The 20,948-nt window shown below is 43.6% G+C and overlaps 1 protein-coding gene and 1 pseudogene across 7 annotated transcripts in view; one reads left to right on the forward strand and one right to left on the reverse strand.

Moving 5' to 3' along the window:
- The window catches only part of FAXC (failed axon connections homolog, metaxin like GST domain containing), an 86,150-nt gene that overhangs the window by 42,044 nt on the left and 23,158 nt on the right, over positions 1–20,948 (forward strand). The window lies entirely within an intron of this gene.
- Positions 12,326–12,738, reverse strand: LOC116763632 (annotated as a pseudogene).

Genomic DNA, 20,948 nt, shown 5'->3' on the forward strand with positions numbered 1-20,948 from the left:
ACTTCCCTGGTGGTGCAGTGGTTAAGAATCCGCCTGCCAGTGCAGGGGACACAGGTTCAAGCCCTGGTCCAGGAAGATCCTACAGGCCACAGAGCAACTAAGTCTGTGTGCTGCAACTACTGAGCCTGCGCTCTAGAGCCCGCGAGCCACAACTACTGAAGCCCACGTGATACAACTACTGAAGCCCGCATGCCTAGAGCCTGTGTTCCACAAAAGAAGCCACCGCAGTGAGAAGCCCGCACACCGCAATGAAGAGGAGCCCACGTTCACAGCAACTAGAGAAAGCCCGCGTGTAGCAACGAAGACCCAACACAGCCCAAAATAAATAAATAAATAATAAATTTATAACAAAAAAGTTTTAAAAAATAAAAATATCAGAAAAGTATTTAAAAAAAAGAAATTTGGTAAGGTTCAGAAAAGCATAGAGAAGGAAGATTAAGTCCTTCATCTTATAATGTACTGCTCACCACAGTTACCATTTTGGTGTGTATCTTTCCAATATTTTTATGCATAATTTTGAGTCTTATATATGATTACCTGTATTATATGTGTGTGTATTTGTGTACACACATATATAATCTTCCAACCTGTCTTTTCCCTGTTGAATATATTGCACATATTTTCCTCTATTATTAAGTATTCTATACCATGCAATTGTGTGTGGCTGGTATCATATTTGTTGCCATAAAAGCTGACTAAGATTCACCAGTAAAACTCTGTTGTGCGCTCTGCCTCGCTCATATTTCTGTCCTATTATTAATCCTGAGTCTACAGGTATGCACATGAAGTGGAGGGAAAATAAGACAGAATGAACAGAAGAAATATGTAGCTGTATCCCTCATTAGCATAGAGATCCCCGGCTGTGGCCATTAGAGGTGAGATTAAAGTAAGAATAGAGGATGGAATCTGGTATAAAGGAACAGCACCCATTTGGCTGATGAGGAAACCGAGGCACAGGAAGGTTGAGTGACTTGTCCACAGCTGCGCCAGTCGTAAAAAGTGGAGGCAGGAATCAAATCCAGGCTGTCTGACTCTAGTCCCCTGCTATTTCCTGGCCCAGCAGCTACCCTGCAGTTCCTTGGGAGCTGAGACTTAAAGTGGAGTGTGTGTTATGTTATGTCAGGATGACTCCTTTAAAGCATTGTCTGAAGTTGCCAGAACTTTAACTGGCAAGTTAAAATGTAATCTCCAAGGTAATTTTACAAGCTGTTTTATGATGCTGATCTTGGAGGCTGAGAGCAGCACAAACTATGGAGTCTCATCATTGATGTCCATTTCCTGGGCTTTGTGAGTTGAAGTCACCCCCATCCTGCGGAGGCTGGCTCCCAACAGAGATGTGTTAAAACTCCAGGCTGAAGTGTACAAGTACTTGAGGAGAAAAGGTCTCTTTTTTAGGAGCTGTTATTGAAAGAACCAAGTAATAAAGTGGAATTTGTAAATGAAAGTGAGAAAAACAAGCTGATTTCCAGCCAACTATACTTGATTAATATAAAGTGGAATGCACTTTCCCCTCCTGGTCTGAAGCCTTTTGTTGAGTCATGAAAATGGCTTGGGGAGTCTTTATTTTTCAGAGTGTTGCCATTGGGTTGGCACATGTCAAAGAGCCAAATCTGGGCTTCCCTGGTGGTGCAGTGGTTGAGAGGCTGCCGGCCGATGCAGGGGGCGCGGGTTCGTGCCCCGATCCGGGAAGATCCCACATGACGCGGAGCGGCTGGGCCCGTGAGCCATGGCCGCTGGGCCTGCGCGTCCGGAGCCTGTGCTCCGTGGGGGGAGAGGCCACAGCAGTGAGAGGCCTGCGTACCGCAAAAAAAAAAAAAAAAAAAAAGAGCCAAATCTATTGGTTATTTTAATAAACACCAATGTGTGATTTTGGCTATTTATTAAAGAGGAAAGGGATGCAAAGTAGTGCTTCCTTTCAAAGGCAGCAAAGTAAGTCATTTGCCACATGTGCTTCATGTCACCCTTTTCAGCGTGTATAGTTACAATGTGGTATAATTTTTCAGAATGATTGTATTTTGCTATTGAACTGAAAAATAAAATCATTTAAAATTTATTTGTTTATTTTTCAGGTTGTAAATAATTTCGTTTTTTAAATGCATAGATATTCAACTGATCACTTAGTTCTTTAGTTAAATAATATATAGAAGACTAAAACTGGCTTTGTGATTAGTAATAGAAAATCTCTAGCCCATTTTTAATCAGAAATGCCTTTGGGGTTCCATCCCTCCAGACTGAAAAACCTTGCTATGGAGCAGAAGTTGTGATGTGGTATATTAATTTTGTATCCTGCAACTTTACCGAATTCACTGGTGAACTCTAGTAGTTTTCTGGTGGCATCTTTAGGATTTTCCATGTATAATATCATGTCATCTGCAGACAATGACAGTTTTACTTCTTCCTTTCCAATTTGGATTTCTTTTATTTCTTTTTCTTCTCTGATTGCTGTGGCTAGGACTTCCAATGCTTTGTTGAATAAAAGTGGTAAGAGTGGTTATCCTTGCCTTGTTCCTGATCTTAGGGGAAATGCTTTCAGCTTTTCACTGTTGAGTATGATGTTAGCAGTGGGTTTGTCACATATGGACTTTATTATAAGAGAGCTGGTCTCAGAGAGCTGGGACTCCAGAGCAGGAAGCCGGGATCGGTAAGAAATAGATTAGGGGTCTTGTAGCTACAGCACGGGAGCTGCTCTCTTTGGGGAGTGTGGCTTAGGTTGTTGCCCAACTTTTTCTGCATTAAAAAAAAAAAATTATCTATTTACTTTTGGCTGTGTTGGGTCTTCGTTGCTGCACGTGGGCTTTCTCTAGTTGCAGCGAGCGGGGGCTACTCTTCATTGCAGTGCACGGGCTTCTCATTGCGGTGGCTCCTCTTGTTGCGGAGCACGGGCTTTAGGCACACAGGCTTCAGTAGTTGTGGCATGCGGGCTCAGTAGTTGTGGCTCGTGGGCTCTAGAGTGCAGGCTCAGTAGTTGCGGCACACGGGCTTATTAGTTGCTCCACGGTATGTAGGATCTTCTGGGACCAGGGCTTGAACCCGTGTCCCCTGCATTGGCAGGGATTCTTAACCACTGTGCCACCAGGGAAGTCATTTTTCTGCAGTTTTATGCTCCATGTCTTGTGGTTCTCAAGCTTCTCCTGGTCACAACGTAAGATTGCAATATGATGCTTTTGGAAAGCAGCTTTTGTCAGGTGGACCGGAACTAAGGGTTATTAAGGAAAGTTGAGGTGGCAGCTCCTTGTGTGTGGGCGTTGGGGGTGGGTTGAGGCTGGATCTGAATTTCTTCTCTTGTCTCTAACTCACCCTCAGGCTCAGGCTGGGGAAACAGGCCGCAGGATGGGTGTGTCGGTGGTATTGATAGTTCAGACTGTTACAAAGGGGTCTTAAAGAAGCTGTCCATTTACCTGATTGTGACGAAGCAGCACAGAGGCCTGAACTCTAATGTTTGTTTGCTTTTGACTGGACTTTTATAGACCCTGCATGGTGACATAGCACTTATGTCATGGGAAAAGCAAATGAATAATTAGCAGCTAGAGTTGATTTGGGAGACATACTCATATGGGGGAGAATAATAAAGGTACAGTTTCAGTTATGAGGCTCAGCTGGGCACTGTTGGTGGGCAATAAATAACTGCTGGATGAATGAAGGAAAGAATGAATGAATGTCAGGACACGTTTAGCAGGTAGCCAATGTGGCAGTCCAGGATCTGTGGATCTGAGAGTACTTTCTGAGTAAAAAATTGAAATTTGTGAATGCTTTTAAGAGCATTCATTGTTTGAGCCCAGAAATAGTGCTGGGCTCTCTAGGTGGAAACTGCAATTTCCTATCAAAGAATGTTCTTTTCAGCCATGGCTAGAGACCTTAGGAGGGAGAGTATACTTGTAGTAATTAGAATGCAGACTGAAAGATAATGCCTTTGACTTAGGACTGTATGAGTCTGACTGTATGGGCACACATGCATTCAGCTCTTTGAGAGGGGCTGTGAGCAAGTTGGGGACAGCCCTGGCTACTAGAACTGCCACCTGAGGGAGATCTTGTAATATTTATAATAGCAACACTTGTGAGAAGTGCCACCCTGGAGGAGTACCAGGTGCAATGAGGGCATTTTTTGCAGGGGAAACTGACATGGTCAAGAATACTTTGAGGGGGTGACATTTAAGCTGGGCTCTGAAGATAAGCGGGGGTTAGGCAGGCATGTGTGTGGGGAAGAGGAATTGGATGCGTCAGGGAGGAGATGAGCGTGGAACGTGGAAGGAACTTCGCCCGTGAAGGCTCTGAGTGGAAGAGCAGCTGGGAGCCTTCAAGGAATGAAAAGATGGCCAGTGTATCTGGAAACTGTGTGAGAGCAGAGGTGTGGCATGAGGTGGAGGTAGGCAGGGGCTAGATCATACAGGCCTTCCACGTCACGTAAAGAACGCAGGCTTTGTTCGAAGAGCAGTGAAAGCCATAGGAGGTTGAAAGTAGGGAAGAGGCGGGACCTTATTTATGTGTAACCCGCTGGAGGGGCCAAGGGTGGATTCGGGGCCCAGTGAGGACGCTGGTGCAGTCCAGGAAAGGTAAGATGGCGTTTGGACTACGACCATGGCCATAGAGTTGGGCATAAAATTTAGTGATTTTAAATGTGTGTGGGGAGGTGGGAGGTGGTGATGGAGAGGGCAGGGGTGAGGAATAACCAAGTTCTCAACACGAAAATTGAGTAATAAGCAAAGTAGCCATTCCCAGAGCTGGGGATCACTGGAGAGAAGGGGGCGATCACGAATTTCAGTTGTGGATATGCCGAGTTTGAGATCCCGGGATACAGGTGCTTGAGTGGAGAGGAAGTATATGAAAATGGCAGCCTTTTGAATCGGTGGAGAAAAGATAAATTAATTCAGTGAAATGGTGTTGGGACAGCTGGCTAACCATCTGGGACAACCTAAGTACAATCCAGACTTTGTCATATACCTGAATAAATTCCAAATGGATTAAGCACTTCAGTGAAAAAAATAAAACTGTAAAGATGCCAGGATAAAATACAGGAAACATTTATATAATGTTAACTTGGGAATATTTTTCTAATAATGTCACCAAAGGGAGAAACTATAAAAAGAAAGGTTGGATTGGTGGATTACGTGAGAAAAAGAAAGCAAACATCACCATAAATAAAGTTAAAATTGAAATGGTAAGTTGGAAAATGTTTGTGACATGTGACAAAGCAATATTACTGAACTTGTGAAGAACTTCTGCAAGTCAGTAAGAAAAGTGAGTGCCTGAAAGGGAAAATTGGGCAAAAGACATAAAAAGGTAATTTGCAAAAATAATACAAATAATAAACACATGAAAAGTGTTCCATTTCTTTAGTAATCAAAGCAGTGCAAGTTAAAAATCAGGCACCACTCTGTCAATCAAACTGGCAAAGTTTTGTTTGTTTGTTGTTTTTTTTAATAGTGTGAAGTAGCTGCAGGGGTGTGGAAGAGGCACTGACCTCTGTTGGTAGGAATAAAAACTAATACTTCGGGCTTCCCTGGTGGCGCAGTGGTTGGGAGTCCGCCTGCCGATGCAGGGGACACGGGTTCGTGCCCCGGTCCGGGAAGATCCCACATGCCGCGGAGCGGCTGGGCCCGTGAGCCATGGCCGCTGAGCCTGCGCGTCCGGAGCCTGTGCTCCGCAACGGGAGAGGCCACAACAGTGAGAGGCCCGTGTACCGCAAAAAAAACCAAAAAACAAAAAAACTAATACTTTCTGAAGTTGAGTTTCACAGTTTCAGAAGTCATAAAATTGTACATATTTATCAATACAGCCGGCTGTCTTTATCCGCCTGGGTTCCGCATCTGCAATTCAACCAAGCGTGGCTCCTGTACTGTGTTTAGGATCCGAGATTGGCTGAATCTGCGGATGCGGAACCTGCGGATGTGGAGCGTCGAGTAATGGACTTGAGCATCCGCCGATTTTGATATCTGCGGGAGTCCTGGAACCGATACCCCGAGGTACGACTATTTACTAAATAATTAAGCCTGTTGGGGTTTTTCCTAAGAAAAATATTACAAAGATTTTTATCTATAAAGAAGATTATAATACTGAAACATTGAAATCTTATGGTTATTAATAGTATGAATTTTTTTTTTTTTTTTTTTTTTTTGTCCAGAGTGCTCGGTTTTTGTTTGAGATGGCAACAGGAAACAAGTTACTAGGCACTCACAACTCTCTCTTTCCCCACCCTCCTCTGCCCCCCTTATATTGTCAACTTTCCCTTCTTTTAGGGCAGCTCAAGGTTTAACCATGGCAGAGCACATAAAGATTGGTATATCCTTAGGTGCCCACTTGTGGACCGTTTGTGAGTAATTTGCATTTTTCTCTTTAGAAAGAGTGATGCATTTCATCAGTTCTCTTTGGTCACAGGCATACCCAAAGAAATTATTATTACTGCCAAGGGTGCTCTATAGAGCTGAGCAGAAAGCTGTAATGTCAGGAGATTGAGGTTTGTGGTTTGTAAGAGAGCTCAGGACATTTAAAGTTTTTTTAAGGATATGAAGTTAAGTGACAGCAAGGATGAAGTCTTAACACTCAACTCATAATTTGCTTCTATATAGAATGTTGAATTGAAATCTAAACTAGGTGAGAAGGTCAAAAGAGAGCATTTCAGTATTTTTTAACAACTAAAGACTAACAAGCAAACTATTTGAACATTATTTTTGTATCAGTTATGCACTGGGTGCTATGCTAGACTCTTGGGAAACAAAGACAAATAAAAATGGTGTTTACTTTTAGGAAGCTTATAATATAGCAGAGCTCACGTTTCTAGGCTCAAACAATATCCTTGTATGTGAAGAATTTCCCATGTGATCTTGGAACTCTGATTGTAATCTTTCAGAAATGAGGAGGCCAGGAAAAATGTCAGAAGATGGAGATAGGAAATCATCCCTGTTTCCAAAAGGGGATGGAGAAAGTAGATTCTCATAATTAAATAAAACACTAGGATGAATTATTGAATAGATGGCTGGTTTTCTTGAAGGACTATTATTGGTTCATTGTGAATAAATCATACCAAAAAGGACTGTAGTCATCCCTCGGTATCCACTGGGAATTGGTTCCAGGACCTGCCGCTGATACCAAAATGCTCAGATGCTCAAGTCCCATAGTTGGCCCTTTGTATCTGCGGGTTCCACGTCATTGAATTCAACCAACCTCGGATCACGTATGTATATAGTGTATTTATTGAAAAAAATCCGCGTATAAGTGGACCTGCAGCAGTTAAAACTCAATGTTGTTCAAGGATCAACTGTACTGTGTTTTCGTGACTTGCTGGACCTACTAACTGGATAGACGATCCCTTGATTTCTTCAAATCACTGGAGACTGTCTCTCATGATACGCTTGTGCAAGATGGCTGGTTTTTACAGGGGGCTTCGTGGATGCATATGGTGCCACCAAGGTTTCTTGAGAGGTCTGGTTGGGGGGGTGGGGAGAGCGAGCCCTTGATGGCTGGATCTTTCCACCCTTTCTTCACCTAGAGCAGCTCCTCTGTTATCTGTTTATGTATTGGGAATCTCTTTCATTTTGTTTGATAGAGAACTTCTCCTACCAAAGAAAAAAGTTTGAAAGCCCCTGGATTAATTGGTGGTGGGTGCATGGTTGGTTGAGTATCTGTAACCTCCACAGTACCCATTAATGGACTGATATCACCTGAATCTCCAGGGACACTGCTCTTGACTTTTCTCAAAGACCTGTTGACAACTTCAAAGACAAGCTTAATGGTTTTTGAATGACTCCACGTGGAAGGATAGCTAAAAATTGGACAGAAAAATCGGGAATCAAAGCTGTCAACCTTAAGAAGAAGAAACCTAATAGGGATAAATGTCAAATGCTGTACTTAGGTCCCCAAATTGAGTTGCACAGGGTGGGGAGAGGCATATGAAAAAAGATTTAAGGATTTTAGTTGACTTCTATCTCAGTATGTCACCAGCCTGATGGGCTTCCAGAGGTGCTAATAAAAACCTAGCCTGTTTAAACAAAGCATAATGTCTCGGCTTAAAAGTTGTTTCTGGGGCTTCCCTGGTGGCGCAGTGGTTGAGAGTCCGCCTGCTGAGGCAGGGGACACGGGTTCATGCCCCGGTCTGGGAGGATCCACGTGCCGCGGAGCGGCTGGGCCCGTGAGCCATGGCCACTGAGCCTGTGCTCCGCAACGGGAGAGGCCACAGCAGTGAGAGGCCCGCGTACCGCAAAAAAAAAAAAAGTTGTTTCCTCAAGGAAGCCTTTCTGGAACTTTCTCCCAGGGTGTGTCAGGCAAACCTGTTCCATGCTCCCAGGCCCCTGGTACTTTCTTCCCCAGAGCACTCCCTGTACCTTCTCTGCATGGTAGGCTTGACTGTCTCCTCAGCTGGACTGGACACCAGGCCTGGTGGGTTGGTTTCTGCCTCTAGGGCCTGAACAAACGCCTGGCACATGTTAGGCTTTCAGCAAGTGTTTGTTGAACAAAGGATGCAATTTTCAGTTCTGGGAGCCATCTTTTAAACGGAATGTGGCCAAACTCGGGTGTATTCAGAGAAGGGTAGTTAAGAAGGTGGTTAGTCTCAAAAAATTTTCCTATGAGGAATTTGAATATACTGGGCATGGATAATGTGGAAAAGTGCAGATATAAGGGTCATAAAGTAGCTCTTTTCAAGTGTTGAAAGTGGGTAGTGACTTAGCTGTTGTTGCAGGTGATGGGCATGTTTGGGCAGAGGAAAGGAGGACAGAGGGGGACTGGGGTGTGTATGAGGTGAAATAACAGATTGCAACTCAGGGTAAGACAGCACTGTAGAGCAGACCCATCTAAAGTTGGGAGGGCTTGTCTTATGATGTGGTCGGAGCTGCCGTTTTCTGCAGTCATACCCTGAGAGTGAGAACCACTGTCAGCATAGCTGAGGAGTCTTTTTACAGGCAGTACGATGTTTAAGTAGAAATGGTCTTTGGGGGTCCTATCAGTTCTAATGATTTGGTGATTTTATATTCATTCTCTAGAGAGAAGAGCAGAGACAGTTTTCCAAGTTATAAAACATATAAAATATGTTTGTCATTTACTATAGGGCTGGTGTGGGTGCTGGAAGGAGGACAGGTGGGTAAAGAGCCGTGGAAGGGGCCACATGAGGGAACTGTCTTGGTTAGGGTGACCCTGGGTGGGTCTGTCTTCATGGTTCTTAGCCCAGTCCTTCCTTCTTTCCGTGTCACAAACCTATTACGCAGACTGCAGGGGTTTTTTGTGTGTGTAGATAAATTTTAGACACTGTTTTTAACAGCATCCTGAAGATGTTGTAGTCTTACAGCACCCCTGAGAGATAGTTATTTCACAGAAGGGAAAGCCAAATGAGGGTCAGAGAGACGAGGGAACCGGTCTCGGGCTGTGCAGCTAATGACAACGCGTTTCTTTTGCTGCAGGACAACTTTTGTATATTTGCATTGGTGGTTTGTTAAAATCACCTGCAAGAATAGTAATAATTTGGCCTGGAAACCATAAATTCTATTTTTACCTGTATTGATTGGGTCCCCGTGAGTGCTTAAGCTTTTTACAACTTCATATCGGAATCCGATGCTAACTGAAGTGAACTGATCTACTCTGAAAGATCCTTACGTATTATTCAGTAACTCTAAATTGCTTGTAGTTGCTAATGGAGAGGACCATTAGATCAGATGCTCAGAGAGCAGCAGCTCTTCTCTTCAGGCATCCCATCCATTCCAGACTTCCAGAAAGAGGGAGCAATGGAGGCCTGGGGGCCTGGCCATCTTAAAGAACCAGGGATTGGGGGAGGTCAAGCCCTGCTCATCCTAAAGTGTTTGCAGGACTTCCCTGGCGGTCCAGTAGTTATGGCTCCACGCTTCCATGGCAGGGGGCACGGGTTCCATCCCTGGTCTGGGAGCTAAGATCCCACATGCCCTGCGGTGCAGCCAAAAATAAATAAATAAATAAAGTGCATCGTTATGGGGAAGAGGCAGTTGTGGCTCATTTCTTTTCCAGGTTCACTGTTGCTATCTCAGTTGGTAAAAATATGTTGATTATTCACGAAAACAAAAAGAAGTGACTTTTAGCAGATTAAAATGAAATGCTAATCAGTGCTGAGTTCTTGGAAATCTTTGTGGCTTATTTAGCAACACAAATTGGTTGATGCAATTCTGACAGAAGCAGTCTGTTTTTTGCTTTATCCTGGGGGTGTTCCAGCTGTTTCTTCCCTGAGAAAAGTGACTTTGTGTTTAAATTTTCAGAGTTCCAATTCCTGAATGATTAAAATAAAAGAAAAAAGGAAAAAGATTCACAAGATAGTGCCATGTAGACAATAGATTCTGAAATCTTATGTAGGTATGTATGTGTTAGGGATGAACACAGAATGAGAAGGCTCAGTGCTTTTCCTGGGTCGCCAGATATGGAAACCCTCCGCATTTGTGTCGTGGGATTGGGGAACTTTCCCTTTCCACTCCTCTCTAGTTCTTGTGGCTGGACTAACACACAAGACAGTTACAGGAGAAAAAGAAATTTTCATTTGCGAACATGCAGGTCTGATAGAAATGGTACCTAAGAAGTGGCCAAGGAAGGGAGCTTTTATATTTTTTAGACAAAGAAACAATATGCGAGGAATTGACAGGACAGAGAAACTTGGGTTTTGGGTGCTCAATTAGTGAAGAATCTAAGCAGGGTTTGGGCTTGGGGTAGTCAATTAAAGACATAATGAGGTTTGTTTATACAGGCTTCTCAGCCCTGAATTCCCTGTCTCCGAGTGGTAAGGGTGTCCTTCTACTTCCAGAGGCAGGGAGTGCACCTTCCACATGGGAGATTGGTTTCCTGTTTTCAGGAAGACAGGGAGGAGGGTCAGAGTGTCCATCTTGCATTGGCCATTTCTTAAGTGACTTTAATTCAAAATAATCGATATGCCACTGTGACATGTTTTGAGTGGCCTGCCCTGAGTCCCAACAGTGTTCTTTTGGGCTGATTTGACTGAATTTGACAAAATTCATTGACTAGACTGCCTAACTCGGGAGGAATTATAATTAAATGGTGACTTGATGTATCCTAGTACATTAAGTCAGTTGCTTGGTCCTTGGTGAACCAATCAACATATCTTAGCCCACCTCACTCCCACACTTGAGCATTGATGCCTCCAGACCTCAGGCTTCTTCCTTCTTCCCCTTCCCCCCACCCTATTATTTCATTTGCTCCTTCCCAAATTTACTTCCCTCCCACTCAGCCTAGCCTGAGATCCATCAGGGAAGCTGCTATCTCCCCAGGGTCCTCCATCCCACAGCCCAGCCCTCGTGGTCTGCATCCGGCAGTGCTCCGGGCAGCTGGGAGGCCTCCCTCTCCTCGCTGCACTCAGTTCCATCCCCTCCACCCCTTCCCCTCAAGTTATCTCTTCCCTCTTTCAACCCTTATTTCTTTTTTTTTTAATAATACGTTTTATTTTTAATTTTTTTTACATCTTTATTGGAGTATAATTGCTTTACAATGGTGTGTTAGTTTCTGTTTTATAACAAAGTGAATCAGTTATACATATACATATGTTCCCATATGTCTTCCCTCTTGCGTCTCCCTCCCTCCCACCCTCCCTATCCCACCCTTCCAGGCGGTCACAAAGCACCGAGCTGATCTCCCTCAACCCTTATTTCTTTACAGCCTCCTTCTACTTACCATATAAGTCTTCCCTGTCTAAAAAAGATACCACTCCATACCTCATTATTTTGTAATAACCTATAAGGGAAAAGAATCTGAAAAAGAATATATATAACTGAATCACTTTGCTGTACACCTGAAACTAACACAACATTGTAAATCAATTATACTTCAATTTAAAAAAAGTTAAAAAAAATACCACTCCACTTCTGTCCTGTCTCTTGCCTTCCCTTCACACAGAAGCTTTTTATGAAATGAATCAGTAGTCATTCTCTTCACTTATCTCCCATTTACATCATGAACCACTGTATCCTGACCCCTGGCCCCCAACCCACCTGTCTGCAGAGCGCTCTTGAAAGGGTAAATAACACCCTGCCTTATTGCCAGATCTTATTAAAGCCAGATCTTATTGCCTGCCTTCTTAAAAGACTTATTTTTCTTTTGGCCTTTTAGTTATTAATTATTATTATTTTTCAAGAGCCAAGTTTTTTTATTTGTTCATTTCTTTTTTTTTTTTTTGCGGTACGCGGGCCTCTCACTGTTGTGGCCTCTCCCGCTGCGGAGCACAGGCTCCGGACGTGCAGGCTCAGCGGCCATGGCTCACGGGGGCAGCTGCTCCGCGGCATGTGGGATCCTCCCGGACCGGGGCACGAACCCATGTCCCCTGCATCGGCAGGCGGACTCTCAACGACTGCGCCACCAGGGAAGCCCTATTTGTTCATTTCTTGCATTTGAAGTAGTTCTCAGTGACATCCTCGGCCTGACTGAGACTCTTTGCCTTAGTCCTTGGCCACCACGCAAGTGCAGCAACCACTTTACGGAGCTTCCCTCTCTTGTCAGTTTTACAGAGGCCCCCTCATTCCCCTAGTTTCTTGTTGTCATCAACTTGAATTAGGTTGATTTGGTGTTCAGTACAAACAGCCTCCACCGGCTTGACCCACACAGGCTCATCACACGAAGATGGACGCGAGCACACAACGATGGGCTTGGCGCTGGTCTAAGGCTTTGGCAGCTTCCCGAATTCCACGTGCGAGGCCATCGGTGGGTGAGGGTGGTCTTCGGTACCTCCCGTAAAGTGTTGTTAACATCCGTTACGCTTTCCAGCAGCAAATCAATGCCTTCCTCAGCCATGGCTGTAGGTTACAGGTGGAGCTGAAACTGGAATACACCCGCCAGCTTGGTGGCAGCAGGGAAAGAGAAACTTTTCTTTATTTTAGTTTTTAATTTTGGATTTTTAGAAGTAGGAAACTTTTACCTGAAGGAGAGGCTTTGAGGAGTCTCTTCCCTGCTGTAAGGCTGATGGAAATGACATTTCTTGGGTGTGTTGAAGTACAGAGGATTCAGGCTTCCTCTTCCCCCGGAGGCTTCATCCTCCACTTCAACTCCATTTCCGGGCATGAGATGAGGAGGCATTAATCTCCTGCTGTTTCAGGTGTCGTGGGATTGTTGGCTGTGTGTGTGTGTGTGTGTGTGTGTGTGTGTGTGTGACCTTCTAAAACATGCAGGTGCATACTTTCCATGTATTAAGTCATTTACTACTCACAGTGATCCTGTCCGTGGGGAAACTTAGGCACAAAGAGGAAACTTGTCTGGGAACACCCAGCTATCATGGATTTGAATGGAAGTAGTCTAGGAGGACCCAGAAATCATTGCCGAACACTTTTTAGCCTTTATCTTACTAATTGGCTCTCTCTGACCCTTTTTCCCTGCTCCCCTTTTTAGGTTCCTTAAATGTTGATTGGTCTCAGAAGTCAAGCCCCCCACCCTCTATTCATCTCCTGAATCCAGCTGTTTTCTGTATCTTCACTTAGACGTCCCACAACCACGTGAGATTCAGCACATCCCCAAACAGAAAACCCCTCAGCCTCCCACCGAACCAGCATCCCCTCCTGTGGCCTCTCTCTGTGAATGGCACCATCCTCCATTCAGTTATTCAAGCTGGGTGCCAAAAGTCCTTCTAGATTTCTCCTTCTCTGTTGTCTTCCACCTGGCTTTCAAAGCCCTAGACTGCCTGGGCCCTGCCTTCTTTCCAATCTTATTTCTTAACCCTCACCTCTTGCCCACTGTGGGCCAGCCATCCTTGTCTTCTCTCCGCTTCACAAACACACCAAGCTTATGCTAACCCTGGGGCACTTGTCTTAGCTGTTTCCCTTGCCTGGAATTCCCGGTCTCCAGATCTGTGCATCGGTAGATCTTTCTCGACATTCATGTCTCTGGGTAAATTTCAGCTCCACAGAGAGGCCTTCGCTGACCACCCAGTCTAACACAGCTGTCAGTCACCCTCTATCACATCACCTTACTTTAATTCTCTGCATTGCACTTATCACTGGCTGATGCTTTCTTATTTATTGATTGATTTGTTTATCATCTCTCCATGGGATGTAAACTCCATGAGAGCAGTGACCTTGTCTGTTCTGTTAGTCCCAGGATCCCAGCACCCAGAGCTGTGTCTTGCCTATAGTCAAAATAATATTGATAACAGCTGACATTTGTGGAGCATTTCCAGTGTGCTTAGGCAGATAGTAGTACAATATATAATACCCTCATGTGGTAATATGTACTTTCATAATAATATATAGCGTGTATTATATATTAATTATATAACATACAATATAATACATATATATTACACATATGATATATGTGTACTATGTAATATAAAATACCTACTATGTACAATATATATCATATGTACATATATATGTGCGTGTGCATGTATATCCTCATGGTAATATAATAACAATACCTGTCCTCATATGGTTTGGTGAGAATTAAATGAGGCAGTATTAGTAACATCTTATTGTGATTATCATTGTCATTAGTATTATCATGCCTGGTTTGTAAATGAGGAAACTGCGGTACACAGTGGTTAACTACCTTCACAGGATCACGTGGCTGAGACGGGGTGGGCTCAGGCTTGGACCCAGGAGTCTCGCTGTAGAGCCAGATGCTCAGTAAGCTCGCTGGGACCCCACCGAACACCTTAACCTCTTAGCTCCTTTCTGCCCCACAGCCATAGGAGGAGCGCCCAATGTCTGTTGCCTGGATTTTGCCACAGATTCTTAGCTGATGTCCCAACCTCCAGGTCTGCTTTTGAATTCTACTAGCGTGGTCAATCTAAAATGTAAATCAGAACTGTTAGGCTCCCAGGTCTCTTAGACTAAAATCCAAACTCCTTTTCTTCATAAGCTGAATTCTCTTCACATCTCTGCCCATATTTCCTACTTCTTCCCCATGTGCACCTTTATTCCTAATGAACCAAATTACCCTTGGGTCCCTGAACACACTGTGGTGTTCTGCAGCTTCCTGCAAAACAGAGGCTGTTTCCCTTGCCTTGCTTAATTTGACAGATTCTCAAAGCTTGTTTCTATTACAAACTTTCTTAGTGTTCTCCCTAACCTCCTCCAACCCCATGGGGCTGCCTGCATTGGGTGTTCTCTTCTCTCCTGTTTCACTTTGTGCACAGTTCATTCATGGAAGTACTATATTGTACTCTTTTGGGCTCCTGCTGTGCTCCCCTACCCCCCAACCTCCAGCCTTCCCTCAACCTTTCCTGTGGACGTTATCATTTTGACTGGCTTCCCTCCACCCCTGGCACCTAAGAGAAGGCCTGGTAAATATTAGGCACTCAGTAACTATTTGCTGAATGAATACTAACTTCCAAAAGGAATTTGAGGCAATCCTATATAAGACAGAGCATTATAATATATTCAACATTAATATAAACATTTCAGAAACCAACTAGAAAAAAGTTATGTTCTTGGAATGAGTTTATTCCTGGAATTGGGCACAATTTAACTTTGAGGTTTTTGGCTACCAAGATAAAAAGGGAGGTGTGTGGGGGCAGTTTCATCTTCATTTTCTAGGGAAAGGAAAAGGTTCTTCCACTGAGACAAGTTTTTTCATGGTCCTGAATTCTAGGAAGAGATTCTTCCACGGAAAGGAGATTGGATTTCCTTAAGGACAGTATTTTTGAATGTAAACATTTGTAAAAAATTTTTCTTAATAAAAGCTCAAGGTTTAACGTTGAAATGCAGCTCCAAAGGCATTTGTTTGGGGTCCTACTTTAATACAGTGCCTGTAATTTTTTTTTTTTTGCGGTACGCGGGCCTCTCACTGCTCCGGACGCGCAGGCCCAGCGGCCGTGGCTCACGGGCCCAGCCGCTCCGTGGCATGTGGGATCTTCCTGAACCGGGGCACAAACCCGCATCCCCTGAATCGGCAGGCGGACTCTCAACCACTGCACTACCCGGAAAGCCCAACAGTGCCTGTATTTTTTATTTGGATATATTTATTATAGGGGTGGAGCTTAGAGAGCCTAGAGATTTTGATAACTTACTCAACAACCATAGCCCAGGCACCTCTTATCAATAGATCCACTTTCCAATGTAAGTTATTTTTTGGGAGGGGAAGTGTGTGGGTTTAGGGCAAGCTTTGGCAAGTCCTGAATCAGCTATTTTACATTTGGGTCTTTGGTGACTACCAGCGGTTTAGCTTTTCCATGTTGTTCATTGAAGAGATTTCTTGCATTAGACACCAGGTGGTCGGTCCACCTTTGGAGGATCTCTCGTCAGAACTTAAGGGCCTGCACAACTACTGAGCCCGCGTGCCACAACTACTGAAGCCCGCGTGCTTAGAGCCCGTGCTCCGCAACAAGAGAAGCCACCACAGTGAGGAGCCCATGCACCACAACAAAGAGTAGCCCCTGCTTGCCACAACTAGAGAAAGCCCGCATACAGCAACAAAGACCCAACACAGCCAAAAAAAAAAAAAAAGAAAAAAAAATTAATTAAAAAAAGAAAAGAAAAAAGAACTTAAGGGCCTGGCTTGTGCTGCCTGGTTCGAAGGCCATCTTGCCTTCATGAAACAGTGAGCTCCAGCAGTGTGGGGCAGGGCCACAGTAGTTCTTCACAAACTATTAGCTCAAGCACCTATATAAGCCCTGGCTGAGCCTCAGAGTGGTACATCCTAGAGTTCTGTGCCATCAAGTATTGGGAGGGATAATTTTGTTCTAAAAGATTTAAGAACAAAGTATTATAAAATGGTCTGCATTCACTGAAAAATATATTTACTGAGCACCTGTTGGGCGCCGGGCACTGGTGGGTACCGGGGGATACAGTCTTAGTACCCAGGTAGAGCTCACCGTCTAGTATGATTTCTGTCTTCACTGATTTTATAATCTAGACAGAATCATAAGAGAACCATTCTGATGAGACTGTCAGGGCATCCATGTACCAAATAAACTCCTAGGTAGCTGAGTTCATTCACCTATTAGATGAGGATGATTTAGGATTGTCCTTTTAAACATTGGGAGGGTTTCTGCCAAATGTTATCATTTGAGATTTAGCATAGTCGATACAGTCTCTTCCCTTGGCCCCTTGTCAGTGAACAAGATCAGGTATTTTTTTGTTTTGTTTTTCATTATGAAAATTTTCAAACACACAGAAAAGTAGAATAGTAGTCCAATGAACAACTTTATAACCATCACCTCTATTCAATAGTTGTTAACATTTTGTCATATTTGCCTCAACTATTTTTTTTCTTGATGTGGGTGTGTTTTAAAATTAGTTACAGATATCATGACATTTAACCTCCAAACACTTTTGAATGTAGCGCTGATATTTTCGTCATGTGGTCAGCAGCCTCCAAGGTGGCCCCCAGTGATCCCTGCCTCCTGGGATTCATCCTCTTCGGCAATCCCCTCCCATTGAGTGTAGGCTGGACTTATTGATTCGCTTCTAAGAAATAGAATATGGCAGAAGCAATGGGATGTCCCTTCCAAGATTAGGTTATAAAAAGATTGTAGCTTCTGTCTTGGGCATCCTCTCTCTCCTGTTCTTGATCTTTCACTTGCTCTGATGCAAGCCAGCACGGTTGTGAGCTGCTCTATGGAGAGGTCCACGTGGCAAGGAACTCATCTCTGGCCAGGAGCCAGCAAGGACCTGAGGCCTGTTAACCATGTGAATGAGTTTGGAAACATCCTCCCCTAGTCAAGGCTTGAGATAACTGCAACCTGGCTGACATCTTTTTTTTTAATATTTGGGATTTTATTTTATTTTTTTAATTTAAAAAAATTGAAGTGGGCTTCCCTGGTGGCTTAGTGGTTGAGAGTCCGCCTGCCGATGCAGGGGACACGGGTTTGTGCCCTGGTCTGGGAAGATCCCATATGCCGCGGAGCAGCTAAGCCCGTGAGCCATGGCCGCTGAGCCTGCGCGTCCGGAGCCTGTGCTCCGCAGCGGGAGAGGCCACAGCAGTGAGAGGCCCGCGTACCGCAAAAAAAAAAAAAAAAAATAGAAGTATAGTTTATTTACAATGTGTTAATTTCTGCTGTACAGCAAAGTGACTCAGTTATACACATACACAAATTCTTTTTTTATATTCTTTTCCATTATAATTTATCCCAGGATATTAAATATAATTCCCTGTACTATATAGTAGGACCTTGTTGTTTATCCATTCTGTACGTAATAGTTTGCATCTACTAACCCCAAACTCCCAGTCTATCCCTCTCCCTCCCCCCTCCCCCTTGGCAACCACAAGTCTGTTCTCTATGTGTGTGAGTTTGTTTCTGTTTCATAGATGAGTTCATTGGTGCTGTATTTTAGATTCCACATATAAGTGATATCATATGGTAGTTGTCTTTCTCTTTCTGACTTACTTCACTTAGTATGATAATCTCTAGTTGCATCCCTGGCTGACATCTTCATTGCAGCCTGTGAGAGACCCTGAGCCAGAGGCACCCAGCTAAAGCTGCCTGGATTCTTGACTCACAGAAACTGTGAGGTAATAAAATTTGGCCTTTTAAGCTGCTAAATTTTTGAGGAAATTTATTATGCAGCTGTCAATAACAAACACACCTACATAGCTCCAATCCCATTAATCCTAGTAGGCGCCTCTTTGAGCAGCTGCTGAGCTGTGAAGGGTACAGCCAAGTTGTCAAGAGGGAAGAGTGCTTATCCTGCTATGATGGGCGGCAGGCATCGACTTTCAGTTGCCTCAAGTTGCATAGATAAAAGGTTTTACATCTTTTAGAAGTAGAATCTTATCTTTTAGTCTCTCAGGAGACTATTATTACTACCCATTCTGATTTTAGCAGTGTTCTTGTCTTGGCTCTGAAGAAACCTGGATCTATTCCAAGATTGTAGAGCTTGGCACACAGGAGGTTTCTGTCTCTGGATTCAATGATCTTTGAGAAAGTAGTGTGCAATGGGGAGAGAGTTATGTGGGACATTCTTAACCATCTAATGGTCAGGATACATGGACAAGAATGTTCAGTAGGGGAGTAATAAGGCCTCCCACAGAGTGGGAGCTAAAGACTCAGTCCTACACTCGGAAAGAAGCATCACACAGAATTGTATGTGATATCCAGCATACTCATGCGCATATCATTTGAGAAGGTATCAGATTCCCAATTTTTTTTTTTTTTTTTTTTGGCCATTCTCAGACCAGGGATCGAACCCAGGGCCCGGCAGTGAAAGCGCTGAGTCCTAACCACTGGACCACCAGGGAATTCCCCAGATTCCCATTTTTAAAGATGAGGTCAATAGCAGTTTGGTTTCATCCAAAGGGATCTATGCCTATTGTGTGAATCTGAGTAAGGTCCACCACTCTGGGCAGGTGCTAAACAGTTCTGGTGGTTAAAGGTTTGCACCGGTTTTTGGTGATTGCTCAGATCTTTGAAAATGGTTGAAGATCCTGGATTCCAGCTAAGGTGAAACCTGGAGTCCATAAAATGATGACAGATCCTCCAGAAATGTGGAGTCTGCTTGCAGGGCCCTGATGGCCAGACAAAAAACCTGCCATTAGAATCTGCTACTATTCGTCTTTCTTAACAGAAGGATAAGTTCCTTATAAAAGGATTTGAATTTAAATTTCAGCATGACATTGAATTCAGTCTGATGTGTTGTTTCATTAATTAAACCATACTTAGGGGCTACCAGATAGTCTTTATTGAATAAAGAGACAGAACAGCTGGTTCCTCTGATTACCCAAATACAGAATAGCCAGGGCAGAAATGAAATGAAGGGGAAAGCCTCTCTTGAGATGTAGTTTGAGTTGGGTGCTCTATATTCTTTACCCTCAGAAGGTGTACTTGGGAGAGTGAAACAGGGGAGACCCATAGAACTTTTATACCCCTCAAATCTCACTGTTTCAGTTGAATGTCTAGTCATATTCGAAAGCAGCAATATATCAGCAACTTCAAGAAAAGAGATAAATAAGAAGGCCGATCATCAGTGAGTCAGTAACGCTGCGTCATCATTAGAGATGTTAGCTATGGTTCTTGAAGACTTCCAGAAGCTGCTGTTTAATGTTATTAAATTATAATAATAAGTGAGTTGGAGCAGGCGTCTGCCTCCTCCTGAGAAATATTTTCCTAAACTGGATTTCCTGTGTGTGAAATTTTTCCACAACTGGTACAAATCCTTTATCCAAATTTCCTAAAGTTACAGTATATGTGCAGGAATGCCTTGAGTGCATGGAGTTCAGAAGGTGCTCAGAAACCTTAATAGGAGGACTGAAGTACAGAAGAGCAAGTGCAATCCCATCCTTATAGTGGGGAGTGAATGTTCATCCTTGTCTCATCCATAGGGAATTTTAAGAGCTGGGACATCAACAAAGAGAAGATTGGGAGGAAGAGGTGAGATGATTGATATTGGTGGTCATTGGGGAAGGGGTCAAGATAGTTCATACTCTCTGGAAAAAATTTTCTTGTATGTTCTTCTAGAGAATTTTGTAGAAGATTGGAGGAGTATCTAGTTGCCTTCCAGAATGAAATCTGAAGAGGGATTAAATTTAGGGGCTCCTTCTGGTATCCCCCCCCACCTTTATTTTTTTCCAGAGTGTGAGCCAGTTGGTGCAACTAGTAAATGTCAGAAAGTTGTCAAAGTTAATGGTTTTAATTCTGATATTTACTCATAAGGACCATTAATAACCTCATATATAAGATAGCACCACCCCCCTCGTAGTTGAAAGAATCACATATTCAGTGATTTTAGAGTATGCTGGGAATATGAACAAGAGCTCTTTAAAGGAAGTGGCCTGCCATATGATTTCTGACAAAGAGAGGTCTGACCAGGAGTGTAAGAGAGACTAGAGCATAGATTTCCTTCAGCTTTGCCCTCTGGGAGAGTCACATGCAGGAAAAAGAGCTTCAAGGATGTGTTCTTTGAAGGTTGGCTGGTAAGATTACTGTGACCTGTGCTATCCTTGGGGAAAGCACTCAAAGTCTTTGTCTCTCAAGTGTTCTTTAAGTCCCAGTTAATTAAAGGTTGAGAGAGGGACAATTAGAAATAGGAATGATATCAACATTGACTTCACTGGAGTTATCTGCTTATAAACCC

The sequence above is a fragment of the Phocoena sinus genome, chromosome 12 (genome assembly GCF_008692025.1).
Source record: "Phocoena sinus isolate mPhoSin1 chromosome 12, mPhoSin1.pri, whole genome shotgun sequence".
Lineage (NCBI taxonomy): Eukaryota > Metazoa > Chordata > Mammalia > Artiodactyla > Phocoenidae > Phocoena > Phocoena sinus.